General features: G+C 41.7%; 1 protein-coding gene across 6 annotated transcripts in view; it reads left to right on the top strand.

Moving 5' to 3' along the window:
- Positions 1–21748, top strand: part of LOC122552657 (RAC-gamma serine/threonine-protein kinase) — a 482101-nt gene that overhangs the window by 184154 nt on the left and 276199 nt on the right. Inside the window, exon 2 of one of the 6 annotated variants that reach the window (XM_043695474.1) lies at positions 2930–3140. The exons of the other annotated variants lie outside the window; for them this stretch is intronic. The gene's annotated coding sequence lies outside the window, so the exon portion shown is untranslated. The remainder of the gene's footprint in view (positions 1–2929; positions 3141–21748) is intronic. 6 annotated transcript variants of the gene reach the window in all.

A 21748-nucleotide genomic window follows, 5' to 3' on the forward strand; every position in this document is an offset into this window, starting at 1 on the left:
TGTGAGAGATAAGAGTGTGGTATTGGAAAAAGCACAGCAGGTCAGGGAACACCAGAGGAGCAGGAGCCCTCCATCAGGAATGAGGCTTGTGAGCCAGGGGGGTGGATAGATAAATGGGAGGGGGTGGTCTGAGGGGAAGGGTAGCTGAGAGTGCGATAGGTAGATGGAAGTGGAGGTAAAGGTGATAGATTGGAGAGGAGGGTGGAATGGATAAGTGGGAAGGAAGATGGACAAGTAGGAGAGGTTATGAAGGTGGAGCTGAGTTTGAAAGTTGGAACTGGGATAAGATTGGGGTGGGGGTGGGGGTCGGGGAAATGAAGAAACTGGTGAAGTCCACATTGATGCAGTGTGGTTGGAGGGTCCCAAGGCGGAAAATGAGGAGTTCTTCCTCCAGATGATGGAGGAGGACAATGACCTGCATGTCATTGGCGGAATGGGAGGGGGAGTTGAAGTGTTCGGCCATAGGACGGTGAGGTTGGTTGGTCTGGATGTCCCGGAGATGTTCTCTGAAGCATTCTGCGAGCAGGGGTCCTGTCTCCCCAATGTAGAGGAGACCGCATCGGGAGCACCGGATACAGTAAATGACATCTGTGGAAGTGTAAGTAAAACTCTGATGGATGTGGAAGGCTTCTTTGGGGCCTTGGATGGAGTTGAGAGGGGAAGTGTGGGTGCAGATTTTGTAATTCCTGCAGTGGCAGGGGAGGTGCCAGGAGGGGAGGGTGGGTTGGTGGGAGCCATGGACCTGACAAGACACGTGGAGGGAATGGTCTTTACGGAAAGCGGATAGGGATGGGGAGGGAAATATATCTCTGTTGATGGGGTCTGTTTGTAGGTTGCATAAATGGCGGATGATGATGTGATGTATCTGGAGGTTGGTGGTGTGAAAGGTGAGGGCGGGGGTGATCTGTCTTTGTTGTGGTTGGACTGGTGGGTTTGAGGGCAGAGGTGTGGGAAGTGGATGAGATGCGCTGGGCATCATCGACCACATGGGAGGGGATATTGCGGTCTCATTTCCCCTTCCCACACCTTTTTCCCAGTTTCCAACCTTCCAGCTTGGCTCTGCCCTTATGACTCGTCCTACTTGTCCATCTTCCTTCCCACATATCCGCTGTACCCTCCCCTCTGTCCTATTTCCTTTACCCCATCTCCGTCTACCTGTCGCATTCTCAGCTACCTTCCCCACAGTCCCACCCTACCCCCTTCCCATTTATCTCTCCATCTCCTCAGCTCACAAGCCACATTCCTGATGAAGAGCTTTTGCCCGAAACGTCGACTCTCCTGCTCCTGCTCAGATGTTGCCTGATCTGGTGTGCTTTTCCAGCATCACACTCTCAACTCTGATCTCCAGCATCTGCAGTCCTCACTTTCTCCTAGTTGATTTTAACCTTACTATGTCTGGCGCTGGGAGACAACAGTGCTAACCACTGAGCCACCATTAGCAGGAGAGACAGCCTTAGAGTAAAGGTAAGACCCTCAGAACGGAGAGGACAAGCAACTACTTCAGCAGAGGGTGGTGAATCTATGGAATTCATGGCCACAGAAAGCTGTGAAGGCTAGGTCACTGAGTATATTTAAGGCAGAAATAGATAGGTTCTTGATTGTCAAGGGGATCAAAAGATATGGGGAGAAAGAGGGAGAATGGGGTTGAGATTGAATGGTGGAGCAGAGTCAATGAGCTGAATGGCCTGATTTCGGCTCCTTTGTCTCTTGGTCTTATGGAAATTGTTGAAGATCTTTGAAAGTGTCAGAAGTTTTCCTGGTATGGTTGCAGGATATAATTAAAGCTAGACCTGTAGAAATAGACACCAAACTGGAAGTAAAGTATCCACGGCAAGCTAAATTTGCAGATTTAATAATGAAAGAGTTGGGTTTCGTGGAAATAGAAAAGCCACGTGATACAGGCAGTGCATTGGCTGCATCAATGAATTTTGAGTTGCAGTTAACGCAATTGGGAATGAGGAAATTGGAGAGAGAATTCCAAAGGTGGATAAAGAAAGAAAGAACAGTAAGAAGAGAGGGAAAAGAGAATGGGAGGAAAGAAAAAGGAGGACAGGAATTTAAATCACAAATTATGGTAGGTTAGGTAGGTTAAACCAGACACTTGAGTGACTTGGATTCGGAAAGTTCTAGACATAATCTGTGGTTAAATCAGGAAATAGTCAACGCAGTGCAAACTTTGCCAACATTTTGAAGATAGCAATGTTAGAATCCCTACAAGTTGGAAACAGGCCCTTCGGCCCAACAAGTCCACCCCAACCTTCTGAAGAGTATCCCACCCAAACCCAATCCCCATTACTCTGCATGTACCCCTGACTAATGCACGTAACCTTCACATCCCTGAACACTATGGGCAATTTAGCACGGACATTTCACCTAACCTGAACATCTTTGGATGTGGGAAGAAACCGGGGCATCCGGAGGAAACCCACGCAGACATGGGGAGAGCATGCAAACTCCACGCAGACAGTCGCCCGAGGTTGGAGTTGAACTCGGGTCCCTGGCGCTGTGAGACAGCAATGTTAACCACTGAGCCACCGTGCTGCCCCAGTGTGGAAGCATTTTTCATATTGTTTGAGAAAGTAGCAACCCAAACGAAGTGGCCAGTAGCAGATTGGACCTTGCCCATGCCAAGTAAATTAACTGGTAAAGCATAAGAGATTTATGCATCCCTATTGGAAGAATGATCAAGGGATTATGCTGGGGTTAAAGGGATATTCTAAGTGCATATGAATTAGTCCCAGAAGTGTACAGGCAGGGGCTATGCAACTTGCTGAAATAGCCCAGACAAACTTTCTGTTGAGTTTGAGAGGGTTAAGTAAAATAATTTTGACAGGTGGATAAGGGTCTTAAATGTTGAGAATATTTGTGATGCACTTAGAGAAATTTTTCTTTTAAAAGATTTTAAAACTACACTACCTTCTGTGATCAGAACTCGTGTAGAAGACTAAAGAACAGCAACGACAAGACAAGCAGCTATAATGATTGGTGGTTATCAACTGATCCGTAAATCTTTTTTCCATCACCCCGGAACTTTGTGAAGAATAGAAGTGGGAGAGTGAAAAGATGGCAGTGTACGGAATGAACTGTAGGGAACACCCCAAGAACTCCTCAGAATAAGAAAGAGATCGCTGAGGATGGAGGTGAAGTTTGGAAGCTTAAATGTTTCTATGTAATGTTAGGCCTCGTGCTTTCAGAATGTTGCAAGGTGCAAGATAAACTCATGGAACTTATAGGAGTAAGTAAACATGTCAGAAAAGGAAACTGAAAATAATCTTACCATGGACCAAGTTGTAGCTGTAACAATTACGAAAAAGGCCGGAGATAAAGTCTATCATTAATAAAAAAAAAAATGTTCAGCTGTGTGAGAAATACAAGATTTTAGTTGAAGGGGTAGGTGACTCATTTTTCTTCAGGTGATATAGCTAAACCCATACCCATACTAAAAACCCTGGATGAATGCTCACTTCTACTAGAGAAACTGTTAGTTTTCTATCTGTAGAGTTTGATCGAAGCTAAGGTACTAATAAATGGGATTGGTGCAGAATATATTCTGGTTCCAGTATTTAATGGGCCGACTGGCCTGTTTCCATGCTTGTAGGGATTCTGTGATTCAATATAATGTACAACTGGAATGTGAGTTAATATCAGGAGAAGTAATTGCCAGAGTAATGAAGACATTACTTATTGAGAGAGTAGACTTTCTTCGAAGTAATGGTGTGGCAGGATGAAAGGTTGTAGCTTCATCTATAGCTAGAGTGTCCAAAGGAGGTTCAAAAACATTTGTAGAAACAGGTTCCTGGTGTTTTTCCCTTGAATGTAGTAGCCAGAGTGATGGTTAAACAAAAACTATCAACAAGCATTGATGTGATGTCACAAACAATTGAAAGACTAAGTGGAATTTTCCTAAGAGATGAAAATAATTCAGGCAGAGTGTTTGATATGCCATCCCTAATTGAAACACAAGAAAAAGATCCTGAATTACATACATTTACAGTCAGTTAATGTGGAGGTAACGGATGAAGGAGTTCTGTTGTGCTATTATCTGAAGAACAAATTATTGACGAGGAAGTGGAGGCACCACCCCCACAGACCCACAGGCAAAAGGATGGACTGGGGCACAGATAGTAGTATATTCATACAATAGCTGGACAGTATTGTGAGTAGCATATGAAATTCCCTTGACAGGGCAAATGGGGGATTTGAAAAACTCAGGTATTCATAAGCAGATGTTTTTCCTGGCCAAAACTGAATAAATATGGTGTCCAGTTTTATAAAACATGCCATCCTTGCCTAGTTGTAGGTAAAATTCATCATATAATTAAACCCTGATTTCTATATTGATTTCCGAGGAACCATTCAGTCTTATACTAGTGGATTGTGTAGGGCCGTTATCTAAAATGGAAGTTGGAAACGAATAAATCCTGACTTTTATGGATATGACTACTGTAATTTCTTTTATAGTATGATAGTCACATTTCTGTGTGACCCCACATTATACAAGAATCGTGCAATACAAATAATAGTCATGCTATAGCCGACACGTTTTAAAATTGTGCGCATTAGAAACAGCGAACCCTATTCGTCAATTGTGTTACAGCAAATTTGCATTGACGAAATATGCATTATTGGAGAACAATTTCCAGAGGCTGCTTTGTTGAGGTCAATCAGAGCTAAGGTGAAAGTGGGAAAAAAAACTGAAGAGTTTTTTTTACTTATGGTCTACCAATAGAATTACAATCTGATCAAACGTTGTAAAAGAAACTTGATTGAGTTTTTTGAAGAAGTAGCAAAGGGATTGATGAGGACAGAGTGATAGATGTGATCTGTATGGACTTCAGTAAGGCGTTCAACAAGATTCCCCAAGGAAAATTGGTTAGCAAGGTTAGATCTCGTGGAATACAGGGAGAACTAACCATTTGGATACAAAATTGGCTCGAAGGTAGAAGACAGAGGTTGGTGGTGGAGACTTGTTTTTAAGACAGGAGGATTGTGACCAGTGGGGTGCCACAAGGATCCGGTGCTGGGTCCACAACTTTCGTAATTTATATAAATGATTTGGATGTGAACATGAGAATTGGTTAGTGAGTTTGCAGATGACACCAAAATTGGAGGGGTAGTGGACAGCAAAGAAGGTTACCTCAGATTACAACGGGATCTTGATCAGATGGGCCAATGGGCTGAGAAGTGGCAGATGGAGTTTAATTTAGATAAATGCGAGGTGCTGCATTTTGGGAAAGCCAATCTTAGCAGGGCTTATACACTTAATGGTAAGGTCCCAGGGAGTGTTGCTGAATAAAGAGACCTTGGGGTACATGTTCATAGCTCCTTGAAAGTAGAGTTGCAGATAGATATGATAGTGAAGAAGGCGTTTGGTATGCTTTCTTTTATTGATCAGAGTATGGAGTACAGAAGTTGGGAGATTAGATTAGATTACTTACAGTGTGGAAACAGGCCCTTCGGCCCAACAAGTCCACACCGACCCGCCGAAGCGCAACCCACCCATACTCCTACATCTACCCCTTACCTAACACTACGGGCAATTTAGCATGGCCAATTCACCTGACCTGCACATCTTTGGACTGTGGGAGGAAACCGGAGCACCCGGAGGAAACCCACGCAGACACTGGGAGAATGTGCAAACTCCACACAGTCAGTCGCCTGAGGCGGGAATTGAACCCAGGTCTCTGGCGCTGTGAGGCAGCAGTGTGGCTGTACAGGACATTGGTTAGGCTACTGTTGGAATATTGTGTGTAATTCCGGTCTCCTTCCTATTGGAAGGATGTTGTGAAACTTGAAAGGTTCAGTAAAGATTTACAAGGATGTTGCTGGGGTTGGAGGATTTGAGCTATAAGGAGAGGCTGAATAGGCTGAAGCTGTTTTCCCTGAGCGTTGGAGGTTGAGGGGTGACCTTACAGAGGGTAATGAAATCATGAGCGGCGTGGGTAGGATAAATAGACAGACTCTTTTCCCTGGGGTGGAGGGGACCATAACTAGAGGGTATAGGTTTAGGGTGAAAGGGGAAAGGTATAAAAGAGACCTTAGGGGCAACTTTTTCATGCAGAGGGTGGTACGTATATGAATTGAGCTGCCAGAGGAAGTGGTGGAGGCCGGTACAATTGCAACATTTAAAAGGTATCTGGATGGGTATATGAATAGGAAGGGTTTGGAGGAATATGGGTTGGGTGCTGGCAGGTGGGACTAGATCGCGTTGGGATATCTGATCGGCATGGACGAGTTGGACCGAAGGGTCTGTTTCTGCGCTGTATGTCTCTATGACTCTAATTTTCAGCATATCATAAGTAGCTTGGGATTTAACAACTGAAATCAACCAACCATTAACCCAAGATGTTTTGTAGTGGTATCACCAGACTCTCAAAGCCATGTTAAAAGCCCATTGTTATAAGTTTCCAAAGGATTGGGACAAGGGTTAGATTTCCTCTGATTTGCAACTAGAGATTTTCCTACTGAATCTACCAGCTTTAGCCCATTTGAATTAGTTTATGGCCATGAAATAAGAGGACGACTAATACTAATTGAAGAGAAATTAAATCAGAAATCTTCAATTTTAGATTGTGTCCATATTGTCAGAAAGTTAACCGGAGCATGTAAAATTGTGCAGGAGCATTTGTAAACTTGCAAAACAAAAGAGTGGGCAGATAAATGTGTGACAACCAGAAATTTCAAAGCAGGAGATGAAGTCTTGATTCTGTTGCCTTTATCAGGTGATCCGCTAGAAGCAAGATTCAGTATCCCTACAAAGTAGTCAAAAGAGGTTAATAAGGTGACATGTAATTGATACATCTGTCTGTAGGAAAAGGAATTGATTATGTGATGTGACAGTGTTAAAACATTACTGTCATAGAGATGATGACGAGAAAGTACAAATGTGTCAAGTAGTAAATATAATAGAGGAGAATAGAAGAAAGAGGGATGAAAACAAAGAAGAAATGGGCATTTCCCATAGGAAACCTTCTCCTTTTAACAAATTTAGAAACAGACACTTTTCATATCTGGAGAAAGATATCGTGAAATTGCTTAGAAAATACAAAAAAGTATCGTAAAATTACTTAGAAAGTACAAAGAAGTTCGCAAAGATATGCTTGGGGGTGTATCTTATTGACCAAACACTATGTTAATTTAGGTAATTCAGGTATGATTTTTAAAAGAAAGGCAATCATTAAACTCGAAGATACAGGGCCAAACAACAAAGGTACATCAACATATATTGGCGAATTAATTGATTGAACCAAGCCATAATAATCGAAGTTCTCTTGTGGAATTGGTTTCTAAACCAGATTATGTAGTCTATAGGGAAGTAAATACAGTTGCAAAGACAAATTTGTACCTTATTCCTTGACTAAAGATTGTATTGATAGAGTTGATAGTGCATCATTATCTGAAACTAAAAGAGTTCATAAAAATACAAAGAAGAGCACAGATTCTGCTGATAAGGAAAGATACAATGGCAAGTGAATGGCCGCAAAACAGCTTATAAGAGCTACTAAAAGGGATTATGAAAGGAAACTTGCCAATAACGTAAAGATCAATAAGAAATTTTATAGTTACATAAAGGAATGCAGGTAGTCAGTAGCAATGTTGGCCCACTAAATACTAAAAGTGGGGATATTGTCAATGGTATGTGGGGAAATGGCAGACATGTTGAATAATTATTTTACCTCATTATTTGCATTAGAAAAGAAGTCCTGAGGAAATTAATAGTGAATTGGAGACTCGGACTGAATAAAATTAATATAAGTAAAACATTGGTAGTGAGGAAATTAATTAAATTAAAGAGTGACAAATCCCTGGGACCTGATGGTTTCCGTCAGTGTGTTAAAGGAATTAGGGGAGCAAATTGCAGATGCCATACTATGATCTCTGAATTTCTTAGGTATAATAATCTTCCCTCTGGATTAAACAATTGTACGTACCACTCTACTTTAAGAAGGCAAAAGAGGGAAGCCAGGGAATTACAGACCAGTTATTGTAACATCTGTGGTGGGGAAATTGTTGGAATCTATAATCAAGCACGGGGTAACTAAACACCTTGACAATTTTCAGTTAATTGGGGAAACCCAGCATGGATTCATGACATGCAGGTCATGCCTGACAAGCCTTATTAAATTTTTTGAAATGGTGACTAAAGTAGTGTACAGAGGAATGTCTTTGCATTTTGATTATATGGATTTCCAGAAGACTTAATGAAGTTCCACAGAAGAAACTGTTAACTAAGGTAGTGCGCAGAATTGAAGGTAAATTACTGATGTGGCTGGAAAATTGGTTGAGTTGCAGGTGACAGTGCAGAAATAGCAGATACTCAAAATGGCAGGATGTGACCAGTGATGTCTACAAGGTTCTGTATTAAGACCTCGTTTATTTGTATGAATTATTAGTGACTGACAGAAAATATGGCAGTGTAAGCAAGCATGAGGTTATCAATTTTTGGACTGAGAAAGGATAGATCAGGGTACTCTTTATCTGGTGTGAAGTTAAATGCTTGCCTTTGTTGATTGTGGAATTGAGTATCAGAGTCAGGATATCATGTTGCAACTTTAGAAGACTTTGGTTAGGCCACATTTGAGTATTGCATTCAATTCTGGTTGCCACTTTACAGGAAGAACATGGAGGCTTTGGAAGAGGTTTACTAGAATGCTGCCTGGATTACAGGGTATGAGCTATAAGGAAAGGCTAGAAGAACTCAAGTTGTTTTCACTGGAGCGACAAAGGCTGAAGGAAGACTTGATAGAACTTTATAAAAGTTGACGGTCAGAAGTCTTTTTCCCAAAGTTGAAATGTCTAATACTAAGAGGCCTGCATTTAAGCCGAGAGGGGTAAAGATCAAAGGAGATGTGAGGGGCAAGATTTTTACAGAGAAAGATAGGAGTCTGGAACATGCTGCCAGGGCTGGTGGTGGAGGCAGATACGGTCAAGGCGTTTAAGGACATTTTAGACAAGCACATAAATATGCAAGAAATGGAGGGATATTGTCTGAAGGCAGACAGAAGGGATTAGTTTAATTTGGTGTCACGTTTGGCACAACATCGTGGGCTGAAGAGCTTGGTCCTGTGTTGTACTGTTCTAAATGCAGTGGATGTCCAAAGAAACTCAGGTGCTTGGATATTTAAAATTGCATGAACAGGTGCAGAAAATAATAAGGAAAACTAATGGAATATTAGCCTTTATAAATGAGAACTGGAATGCAAGGATGCAGAAATTATGCTACAGTTATACAGTAACCTAGTTAGATCCCATTGTGAGCAAATCTGGACACCACACCTTAGGAAAGATATGTTAGCCATGAAGGGAGAACAGCCTAGGTTTACAAGAATGATACCTGGACTTCAGGATTGTAAAGAGAAATTACATGAATTAGGCCTGTTTCCCCTAAAATTTAGAAGGCTAAGGTGTGATTTAAATAGGATCCTACAGTGTAGAAACAGGCCATTTGGTCCAACAAGACCCTCTGAAGAGCATCCCATTCAGACCCATTCCCCCTATCCTATAACCCTGCATTTCCCATGGCTAATGCAACTAATCTACACAGCCCTGAGCACTATGGAGAATGTAGCATAGCCAATCCACCTAACCTGCACATCTTTGAACTCTGGGAGGAAACTGGAGCACCCGGTGGAAACCCACGCAGGCACAGGGAAGATGTGCAAACTCCACACATACTCGCCTAAAGGTAGAATCAAACCTGGGTCCCTGCTGCAGTGAGGCAGTAGTGCTAACCACTGAGCCACCGTGCTGCCTCTAAAATTCCCTAATTTCCCAGAGGACAGCTAAGAGTCAACCACATTGCTGTGGGTCTGGAACCCTCAACCCACTGGCCCAGTTGATCAAAGTCCAGTTGTACTCTTAGATAACCTTCATTACCATCAATTTTGGTATCATCTGCAAACTTACTAACCAGGTCTGTTATATTCTCATCCAAATCATGTATATAAAAGAGGAGCAACAGTGGACCGATCCATAGGCCTCCAGTCTGAACAACTATCCTCTATTACCAGCCTCGATCTCTTACCGTCAAGCCAATTTTGTATCCAACTGGCTAGCTCTCCCTGGATCCAGTGTGATTTAACCTTACTAAGCAGGCTACCATATGGAACCTTGCCAAAGGCTTTGCTAGTGTCCATGTAGTGTTATGGACCACACCAAACTCCCTTCAGATATACCAAGGACATAGCCTGAACCCTAACTTTTATCTTATTTAAAGGCAAGTGTAAGGAGTTGTGTTCCAGATGTATTTTGATTGGTCTCGCTACTCAGCTCTAAGCAAAACACTTTATTCTTATACTCAGTAACATGCAAACAAAAGAAAGAAGAAGTGGTATAACTTTAACTTTATTAGAAACTTAACAGAAGAATAGATTATTTAACTATTAAACAGCAACTGATCAAATGTAGTGACATCCCGTAAACACACCCTTGGCAAAGGCAAATTCAGGAGAATATAGTCTCAGATGTGATGTTTCTCCAGTCCAGGAGAAAAGAACACCAAGGGAAAATTCTGCTATGGCTGAGACAGCTGTATATTAACATCCACAGCCAATTTCAAAACCCCAGTAATTGCAAATTAAATTAAAACCCCTAGTTCTGTGGGAGCCTGACTGTAACCATCACATTGCTTCTGTTGTTCTAACGTTATAAAAAAACCCAGGGCGCCTCAAACTGTTCACTTTATTTGCTTGGAAGAGACAATTTGGTACCTCTGGCTCAAAACCTATCTTTAAAAAACAACCAGCACAAAACACTCCTCTTAAAGCCATAATATTGTCACATCTTCCCTTAAAAAAATTTAAGAATATAATTTACGAATTAAGGATGTTGTCTAGTGATGGGAAGAAGCATGAATTGATGAGAGTTTTGTTTGGAGTCATACAGTCATAGAAATGTACAGCACGGAAACAGACCCTTTGATCCAACTCATCCATGCCTACCAATATCCTAACCTAATCTAGTTTCCTTTGCCAGCACCTGGTCCATATCCCTCTAACCCCTTCCGACTCAAATACTCATTCAGATGCGTTTTAAATGCTGTAATTTGTACCTGCCTCCACCACTTCCTCTGGCAGCTCATTCCATACACATACCACCCTCTGCGTGAAAAGTTGCTTCTTTGGTCCCTTTTATATCTTTCTCCTCTCACCCTAAACCTCTAGTTCCATGGAAAAGGCCTTGCCTATTTATCCTGTCCATGCCCCTCATGATTTTATAAATTTCTGTAAGGTTACCCCTCAGCCTCCAACGTTCCAGGCAAAACAGCCCCAGCCTATTCAGCCTTTCTCTATTGCTCAAATCCTCCAACCCTGGCAACATCCTTGTAAATCTTTTCTGAAACCTTTCAAGTTTCACAAGATCCTCTCAATAGTAAGGAGATCAGAATTACAACCATTATTCCAAAAGTGTGCTAACCAGTGTCCTGTACACCCGCAACATGACCTCCTAACTCCTGTACTCAATGCTCTGACCAATAAAGGAAAGCATAACAGACGTCTTCTTCACTACGCTATCTACTGCGACTCTACTTTCAAGGGACTAAGAACCTGCACTCCGTTTGTTGTCATTTAAGTGCTACTGATCTTGTCATGAAATGAATTTTTGAAATGGCTTTTCATGTTTTGAGGGTTGATGCACATTAAAACCCTAGCAGTTTTATATTTTTAAAATCATTTGAGATTTGAATGTGATCCTTGGTCTGATAGCTTTCTTTTTTTTAAAAACAAAAAAAAACCTGATATTTATTTTTTGGACCTGACCTGGAAGTTGATTGTAGGTGGATTCTTGTTCAAAGAACACTGGGTAGATGTTTCGGCTGTGAATGTGCATTGTCCTCAAGTGTTAGGGGATGTTCGGATGTTTATGGGCTATCACCTAGAAGCCAGTGCCAACCAATCTAACAAAAAGAATGTTGAAAAAACAAAAAAGAACCAAAGTTTGAACTGTTTTTTTTTGTCAGAAGGATTGTGGCTCAGAAAGCTACAGGATGGCTGTTTGGTCATTTCCTTCCATTGCCAACTTACCGAAGGTTCAGAGAATAGAATCCCAGTTAGAAGAATAAAAGAATAATACCTCAGAGACTACTGCAAGCTATTTCTATTGATTGGTATCTTCATAAATTAACATTCCAATGTTATTGGAAACACTAACAAACTAAAATGAACCATCTGGTGAAGACATTTTTAACGGAAACTTGGACCTTTGCACAATGTCTAAAAGGAAAGAACCACCTTTGAGATAAAAGATTCAAAGACACTAATGAGTAATCATAGAATTCTGTGAAACTCTCAACTTTTACATAAACCTTCTGGCAAACAGCAAGACTTTTGGATATCATGCGACGTCTGATTATCCACCAGTAGAACTGGCATAGCTATCAGGAACAGTTCCTCCATTCTGTTTATACAGCTATTAGCAATCTGGAAAGAGGCATTAATCACAAATTGTCTTTAAATGTCTACTGTCTTTTGTTTTTGAAAAGCTGCAGTCAATTTGTGTCAGTAGATCCTCAATGATAAAATCAGCCTCACTACTATATTCAAAACACAGTAAAATTAAAGCAATGATGATCAGAATTGTCTGAATAGATCCTAGCCAGACCTTTTGAATAACCAGTACCAAATATCAAATTAATAGCTTAAACAAAAGAAATAACAATTTGTTACTAATACAGTAGCTTTAGCTGAGCAAAGATAAAAAATGTAATTAATTAATGTCTGTGATTTAAACCCAGTCTTCTTTGATTCTAGCCTCCACTCTCTCAAAGATAGACAACGAAGAATAAGTTGAAATAAAAATAAGATATAAACTGGCCAATTCAATTATGCAGTTTCAATGATTCAAAGAATTACAGGCATATGGGATTGTAACTGGCCTGATTTCTGAACAGTTTACATTTGGGATAAAGCATTAACAATTACATTTTCTTTCACAGAAATATGTACAATATTTACATTAAAATAGCTGCTGTATCAACCTGCAGCAGAATAGTCTAGGAGTATTAGTATTACATTTCTCAATAAAAGTTAATGGATTATGATCAGTAAAAACTAAAGTTTCAGTTTTCATGTTGAATATAAACTTTCGAAGTGTTGAAGAGTTGCCAATACAGCTAATGCCCTCTTTTCTGATCTTGCTTCAACTTCTTCGAAAAATAAGCTATTAGCTTCTCCATTCCAACTTTGTCATCTTGTAGGAGAAATGTACCAATTCCCACATTATCAGCATCTGCTGCAAGAGTCATAGAGATGTACAGCATGGAAACAGACCCTTCGGTCCAACCTGTCCACAATGACCAGATATCCCAACCCAATTTAGTCCCACCTGCCAGTACCCCGCCCATATCCCTCCAAACCTTTCCTATTCATATACCCATCCAAATGCCTCTTAAATGTTGCAATTGTACCAGCCTCCACCATGTCCTCTGGCAGCTCATTCCATACATGTACCACCCTCTGTGTGAAAAAGTTGCCCCTTAGGTCTCTTTTATATCTTTCCCCTCTTTCCCCTATGCCCTCTAGTTCTGGACTCCCCGACCCCAGGGAAAAGACTTTGCCTATTTATCCTATCCATGCCTCTCATAATTTTGTAAACCTCTATAAGGTCACCCCTCAGCCACTCCAGGGAAAACAGCCCCAGCCTGTTCAGCCTCTCCCTATAGCTCAAATGCTCCAACCCTGGCAACATCCTTATAAATCTTTTCTGAACCCTTTGAAGAAGGAGGCCATTTGGGTTGTTCAGTATTGGAATTGGTCCTCCTGGGAGCAAATGCGGTGGAGGCAAAGGAATTGGGAATATGGGATGGTATTTTTACAGGGGGCAGAGTGGGAGGACTTCCACAGCTACCTAGATTACACCTCCTCCCACCCTGCCCCCTGTAAAAACGCCATCTCATATTCCCAATTCCTTTGCCTCCGCCGCATCTGCTCCCAGGAGGACCAATTCCAATACCGAACATCCCAGATGGCCTCCTTCTTCAAAGACCGCAATTTCCCCTCAGACGTGGTTGACGATGCTCTCCACCGCACCTCCTCCACTTATGGCTCCTCCGCCCTTGAACCCCACCCCACCAATCGCCACCAGGACAGAACCCCACTGGTCCTCACCTACCACCCCACCAACCTCCCATCGTATCATCCTTCGTCATTTCCGCCACCTCCAAACAGACTCCACCACCAAAGATATATTTCCCTCCCCTCTCCTATCAGCGTTCCAGAAAGACTCCGCGACTCCCTCGTCAGGTCCACAGCCCCCATCAACCCAATCTCCACTTCCGGTACCTTCCCCTGCAACCGCAAGAAATGCAAAACGTGCCCACACCTCCCCCTTCACTTCCCTCCAAGGCCTCAAGGGATCCTTCCATATCCGTCACAAATTCACCTGCACCTCCACACACATCACTTACTGCATCCGCTGCACCCGATGTGGCCTCCTCTACATTGGGAGACAGGCCGCCTACTTGCGGAACGTTTCAGAGAACACCTCTGGGACACCCGCACCAACCAACCCAACTGACCCGTGGCTGAACACTTTAACTCCCCCTCCCACTCCGCTAAGGACATGCAGGTCCTTGGCCTCCTCCATCACCAGTCCATGGCAATACGACGCCTGGAGGAAGAGCGCCTCATCTTCTGCCTAGGAGCCCTCCAACCACAAGGGATGAATGCAGATTTCTCCAGCTTCCTCATTTCCCCTCCCCTCACCTTATCCCAGTCCCAACCCTCGGACTCAGCACCGCCTTCTTGACCTGCAATCTTCTTCCCGACCTCTCCGCCCCCACCCCCTCTCCGGCCTATCATCCTCACCTTAACCTCCTTCCACCTATCGCATTCCCAATGCCCCTCCCCCAAGTCCCTCCTCCCTACCTTTATCTTAGCCTGTTTGGCAAACCCTCCTCATTCCTGAAGAAGGGCTTATGCCCGAAACGTCGATTCTCCTGCTCCTTGGATGCTGCCTGACCTGCTGCGCTTTTCCAGCAACACATTTTTCAGCTCCCAACCCCTGTACTCAATACTCTGACAAATAAAGGAAAGCATACCAAATGCCGCCTTCACGATCCTATCTACCTGTGTCTCCACTTTCAAGGAGCTATGAACCTACACTCTAAGGTCTCTTTGTTCAGCAACACTCCCTAGGACCTTACCATTAAGTGTATAAGTCCTGCTAAGATTTACTTTCTCAAAATGCAGCACCTCGCATTTATCTGAATTCAACTCCATCTGCCACTTCTCAGCCCATTGGCCCATCTGGTCCAGATCCTGTTGTAATCTGAGGTAACCCTCTTCGTTGTCCACTACACCTCCAATTTTGGTGTCATCTGCAAACTTACTAACTGTACCTCTTATGCTCGCATCCAAATCATTTATGTAAATGACAAAAAGTAGAGGACCCAGCACCGATCCTTGTGGCACTCCACTGGTCACAGACCTAGTTTAAATGGTTTGTTAAGTTAGATGCAGTCCATTTGGCTTAATTTGTTAAGATTGCTTTCAGCTTTTCAAAGGCTGCCTGCCATCTTGTTGACCATGCCATCTGTTTTAACAAGTTAGGTAAGGGTATGGTTGTTGTACTAAATTTAGGTACAAACTTCCAATAAAATCTGCACATTTCCAAAGACCTTTGTTTTGGGGTGGAAAAGTAAATTTGAGCTGTTCCTTTTGCTATTTTGGGTGACATTTGTACCTGTTCTGCAACATGTCCACTTTGACAAATTCACTTTTTGCCAGATACCAACCTGGCTGACTACAATTGTGTAAACAAGATTTCTAACTATATATCCCTTCCATGCAGTATGATATATTACAATTAAGTGCTTTGGCTATTGAAATGTAGCTGGGGTGTTCTTAAATCTAAATAGTATAACCTGACATTGGTCCAATCCATTGGTTGTGACAAAAATGGCAATTTCCTTAGATCTTGTTGTTAACAATATCTGCCAGGAGTAAACTACTTAGCCCCTTGAACCAGCTCCATCACTCAATAAGATCATGACTAATCTGTGGCCTAACTCCATATACCTTAATACCTTTGCTTAACGGAATTTAATCTACCTCAGATTTAAAACTAACAACTTACCTAGCATCCGCTGCCTTCTGTGGGAGAGAGTTCCAAACATCTATCACCCTTTTTATGTAGAAGTACTTCCTAACATTGGAATGTGAACTGCAGAGAGTGGAAACACTGGGGATTGAGCTAAGTTTTGGGAGTTTAGGCAACAAGTGGAGGGAAGCATTGTTGTATATTGTTATGGCCATTTTTGAGAGAGGCTGCTTTGTAGTTGAAGTGTTGCTGTAGGTTTTAAGTGTGGGCCCAAGTGAATGTCAGGCTTTGTTGAAGAGGGTGAACTGCAGCAAGACAAGTGCAAGGTGAAAAAAACAGAAATTGCTGGAAAAGCTCAGCAGGTCTTGCAAGATCCAATGACCCTTCCTGGACTCAAAACGTTAACCTTGATTTCTCTCCACAGATGCTGCCAGATCTGCTGAGTTTTTCCAGCAAATTCTGTTTTTCTTTCTGATTTCCAGCATCTGCAGTTTTTTTTTTAGTTTCTTTTAAGTCCAGAGTAAGACCTTTTTTTTGCCCTCCCTAAGTTTGCTAGTTGTTAAAGAGTCAAAGATGGCAGTCAGATGTGGGAAATCAAGGAACAGTCAAGTGTCCCTGGTGACTGTGTCTGCAGGAAGTGTGTCTAGCTGCAGCTCCTCTCAGATGGTGGCTGGAAAATATCGGTTTATATGCAGAAGATAGGGTGGGGACAGGGGTAAGGAGTAAACGATAGTCTGGATAGAGTCTGAGGAGAGAGAAGAACAGTTGGACAGACAATAACATTCTAACTGAGAACACAAATTCCAAAAAGTGCCACATGTAGTAGTCCTGACCTTTAATAGACAGGCCAGTTAGGAATCCTAGAGGGAGTCATCCATTCCCCTGATAGGTCAACAATTTGTAATGTGGCTACAGGCTGGAATGCCAAAAAGTGGCATAAAGCAGAGCTAAATAAGAGTTATGAGTCTTGAAACACAGCATTGAGATTGATGCTTGACTATACCCAGCACAGAAGTGGACAGATGCAGAATTTATGGGGGAAATAGAGGTTATTCACGATGGTTTAACTGGGGAGAGGCAGCTGGGAACTTTGAGTGTTTTGGGAGCAATTGTACTCTTTGGAAATAGCGAGCAAGGTGGGGTATCCATTCGCAAGAAGCAGTAGGGTAGAAATTGGGATACAAAGGAAGCAAAACTGAACTTTTGCCAATAAGCCAGTGGCTACATTTCATGAAACACTTGTTGGCCCAAAGAATCTGTCATCAAGGCAAATATATTCCAGGTTTCAGTCTAACATTTCAGTGGCATTAGGAAATAACATTTGATGTTATGTGACAAATGTATAATGGAGATTAACCATTAATAAATAACTCAAGTCCTTCTTCGTTTATAACACTGCTTCCTAGAATGATTGGTACTGCAAAAAATGCTGCCTGACCTGCTGCGCTTTTCCAGCAACACATTTCCATCACTGCAAAAAAAAAAGCCAATGTATTTATATAGTACTGTGCATCACCGTGGGCGGCACGGTGGCTCACTGGTTAGCACTGCTGCCTCACAGCGCCAGAGACCCGGGTTCAATTCCTGCCTCAGGCGACTGACTGTGTGGAGTTTGCACGTTCTCCCCGTGTCTGCGTGGGTTTCCTCCAGGTGCTCCGGTTTCCTCCCACAGTCCAAAGATGTGCAGCTCAGGTGAATTGGCTATTCTAAATTGCCCGTAGTGTTAGGTAAGGGGTAAATGTAGGGGCATGGGTGGGTGGTGGGTCGGTGTGGACTTTTTGGGCCGAAGGGCCTGTTTCCAGACTGTAAGTAATCTAATCTAATCTACAGACTGGGCAAATAAGTAGGTTTTTCAATGCATTTGAATTGGTATTGTAACCAACTTTTTTTTAATGATGCTGTAGATATTCTTATTTGTTATTTTCATCTGCATTGTACCTGGACAAGAACACCTATTTTATAATTTTGTTAAATTAAAACATTTCATTTTGGTATGATCCTCTCAATTTGCATAATAGCTTTGATCCGATGCCATGCTTTCTTAAATTTAGCAAGAATTTATCTCATCACATAATAGCAAGAAAGTGCACTTGTTAAAATATCTGGAGATGAGATGCTTGGCAACATGATAACTTTATATTTTGTATAAACAGTGTTCCACATAAAAATATAACCTTGTATGTTATCAGTGTGCACATCTGAGTTTAGATTTTAATCCACAGCTTGCATAATCTTAGTTTGACTTTTCAATATGCCTCTGCTTCATTGAATTAGAAAGTATTCTTTGACATTGCTACTTACATAAGAGGCTATTTTACTGAAGTGTTTTTCAGTGATCCAATCTATGTATTACTAAGAGTAAAATCTAACATTTACAGTAGTGTTTTTATGGTTTGCCACTTCTGAACTGAATGTAGAATAACAGTTCTGAGATTAATTCTCTGCTATTTTATCTTGGTTATTAAAGAAAATAGAAAATCTGTGTTTCATTTGTGTTTGTGAATCAATTAGACTGATGATTATTTTCCTGTCCTCTTTTAAAATCAGTTAATTTGCCAAATAAAATGTGTATTTCTACCATTGTGGGAACAGTCAGTCAGAGTAAGTCCCACATTTTTGTGATGTGATTTGTTAAAGAGGGAAAAGGTTGGTATAGATAATTTAATTATGTATGAGCAGCTGCTATCATTAACAGACAAAAGAAAGTGGAAATTGAGCTTGACCTCAACTAAAATACGTTCTGTTACTGTAAACAATGAACACTCACTCTAGTAAGTCTTCTGAATAGATTATCAAGCTCTCTTACGCAAAAGATTCAGTTTGTATAACATAATGGAAGGGCTAGGTAAGGCTAAATCTTCATATAGCTGGTTAATGTTAGTTATCTGCTGAGGTTTTATTTGCTACTGTTATGATTAGATTAGATTCCCTACAGTGTGGAAACAGGCCCTTCGGCCCAACAAGTCCACACTGACCCTCTGAAGAGTAACCCACCCAGACTGAATTAACATCCTAGGTTCACTGACACAAGATTTGAACTGCAGAGAAAATTGACACACAGACAGATCATTGATCTGAAATGGTCTGTACACTTGTTTGTCTCTTGCAAGGATGCCTTGAAGAAGTTTTCCTCGTCTCTCTATAAGAATCTCAGGGAGTTCCTCTCCCACTGCAACTCCCTGATCCTCCTCCTACAACTCCACCTTGTGTTTATATAGAATTCTTGAAGGATGAGGTCATCCCGAAGTGCTTCACCAGAACATTATTAAGTAATATGTCACTAAGCTGTGTTAATGATGAGGGCAGAAAAGATTGGTTTGAAGGAGCTTGGAAAGAATAGAGGTAAGTGTTTGTGTTAGATTGTTGATATCTTGGAATCCAGGGATGTGAGAGGCAGAAAAGAAAGTGAAGTTGAAACAGAAGATCAGTCCTCATATTGATTGGCAGATCAGAAGCAATAATATGCTATTTGGCCCCTTCACCTGCTCAACCATTCAATTTAAGATCAAAACTGTTCTAATTGTGCCCTTATTTCAATTTTGCTGCACCCATCCTCTAAAATAATGCTTTATCCTCTTGTGAAACAAAATATTTCTTGAACTCAGCTATGAATACGTTCAGTGATCCCACTTCCACTTCTTTCCGATATAGATAATTCCAAAGACTGGTGATTCTCATAAGAAATTCCTCCTCAAATACAAAACCCTTATGAAACAGCTCCATCATTCTAGAATCCCCCATTAGGACAAATATCTTCTCAGCATCTATCCTGTCAAGCCCCCTCAGAATCTTTTGTTACAATTAGATCAATACTCGTTCTTCTAAACTCCAATGAGTGTAAGCCCAACATGCTCTAACTTTCCTCATAAAACTATCCCTTCATTCCCAAGCACCCATAGTGCGAGTATATTTCCCCTTAAATAAAGAAATCAAAGATGTACATAATACGCTAGGTTTTGGCACAAGTCCCTATGCAATTGTAATCATACTTACCTACTGTTAGACCCCAATTCCTTTCCAATAAAATTCCTTTTGCCTCCCATGCTGTTGCTGCCTGTTAACTTTGAGTATAATGTATAATGCCATCCAGCTCACATTTAGATAATCACCCGTTCCAACTTTCCATAACATGAACAGTACCGTGCTTTGATCTAAGCAATTTCTAGTAGATTATTTATTACCACCTTGTTTTGAATTCTGTGACCCTATGTAAGAAATCCATACTTCCTATTTGACTTGCAAATGTCCTTTTAACTGTGTGTCTGAACTCCAGGGATCTTTCTCAGTCACAGTAAGAATTTCACCACACAGCTATTTTCCATTCTCTGTGTGAAATCGCAAGAGATGGGAGAGATACTAAATGAGTATTTTGCATCAACGCTTTCTGTGGAGAAGGATATGGAAGTTAGAGGACTTGGGAACACAAATAGCAACATGTTAAAAATGTCCATGTTACCAAGGAGGTGGTGCTAGATGTCTTAAAATGCATAAAAGTGAATAATCCCCAGAACCTGATCAGGTGTACCCCAGGAAAAAACCCCAGCCAATCCATCCTGGCTCTATAACTCATATCCTCCAATCCAGGCAAGATCCTTGTAAATCTTTTCTGAATCCTTTTAAGTTTCACAGCATCCTTCCCATAGTAGGGAGACCAGAATTGTACATCTCTATGACTATGACTCTAAGTAGCCTAACCAATGTCCTATACAGCCACAGTATGGCCTCCGAACTCCTATACAAAATGTACTGACCAATATAAGCAAGCCTTCTTCACTATCCTAACTATCTGTGACCCCACTTTCAAGGAGCTATGAACCTGCACTCCAAGGTCTCTGTTCAGCGACACTCCCCAGGACATTACCAGTAAGTGTATAAGTCCTGCTCTGATTTGCCTTTCTAAAATGCAGCTCCTTAAAAGTGGAGTTGCAGGTAGATAGGACAGTGAAGAAGGCGTTTGGTATGCTTTCCTTTATTGGTCAGAGTATTGAATACAGGAGTAAGGAGGTCATGTTGCGGCTGTACAGGACATTGGTTAGGCCACTGTTGGAATATTGCGTGCAATTCTGGTCTCCTTCCTATGGGAAAGATGTCGTGAAACTTGAAAGGGTTCAGAAAAGATTTACAAGGATGTTGCCAGGGTTGGAGGATTTGAGCTATAGGGAGAGACTGAACAGGCTGGGACTGTTTTCCCTGGAGCGTCGGAGGCTGAGGGGTGATCTTATAGAGGTTTACAAAATTATGAGGGGCATGGATAGGATAAATAGGCAAAATGTTTTCCCTTGTGTGAGGGAGTCCAGAACTAGACAGCATAGATTTAGGGTGAGAGGGGAAAAGATATAAATGAGGCCTAAAGGGCAACTTTTCACGCAAAGGGTGGTACATGTATGGAATGAGTTGCCAGAGGAAGTGGTGAAGGCAAGTACAATTGCAACATTTAAAAGGCATTTGGATGGAAATATGAACAGGAAGGGTTTGGAGGGAAATGGGCCCGGTGCTGGTACGTGGAACTAGACTGTGTTGGGATATCTGGTCAGCATGGATGGGTTGGACCGACTGGTTTCTTTCCGTACTGTACATCTCTATGACTCTATGACCTCACATTCATCTAAGTTAAATTTTATCCACCACTCATCGGTCCATCTGATCAAGATACAGTGTGGTAACCTTGTTCGCTGTCCACACATGTCCAGTTTGCTGTCATCTGCAAACT

The sequence above is a fragment of the Chiloscyllium plagiosum genome, chromosome 9, assembly GCF_004010195.1.
Source record: "Chiloscyllium plagiosum isolate BGI_BamShark_2017 chromosome 9, ASM401019v2, whole genome shotgun sequence".
Classification (NCBI taxonomy): Eukaryota; Metazoa; Chordata; class Chondrichthyes; order Orectolobiformes; family Hemiscylliidae; genus Chiloscyllium; species Chiloscyllium plagiosum.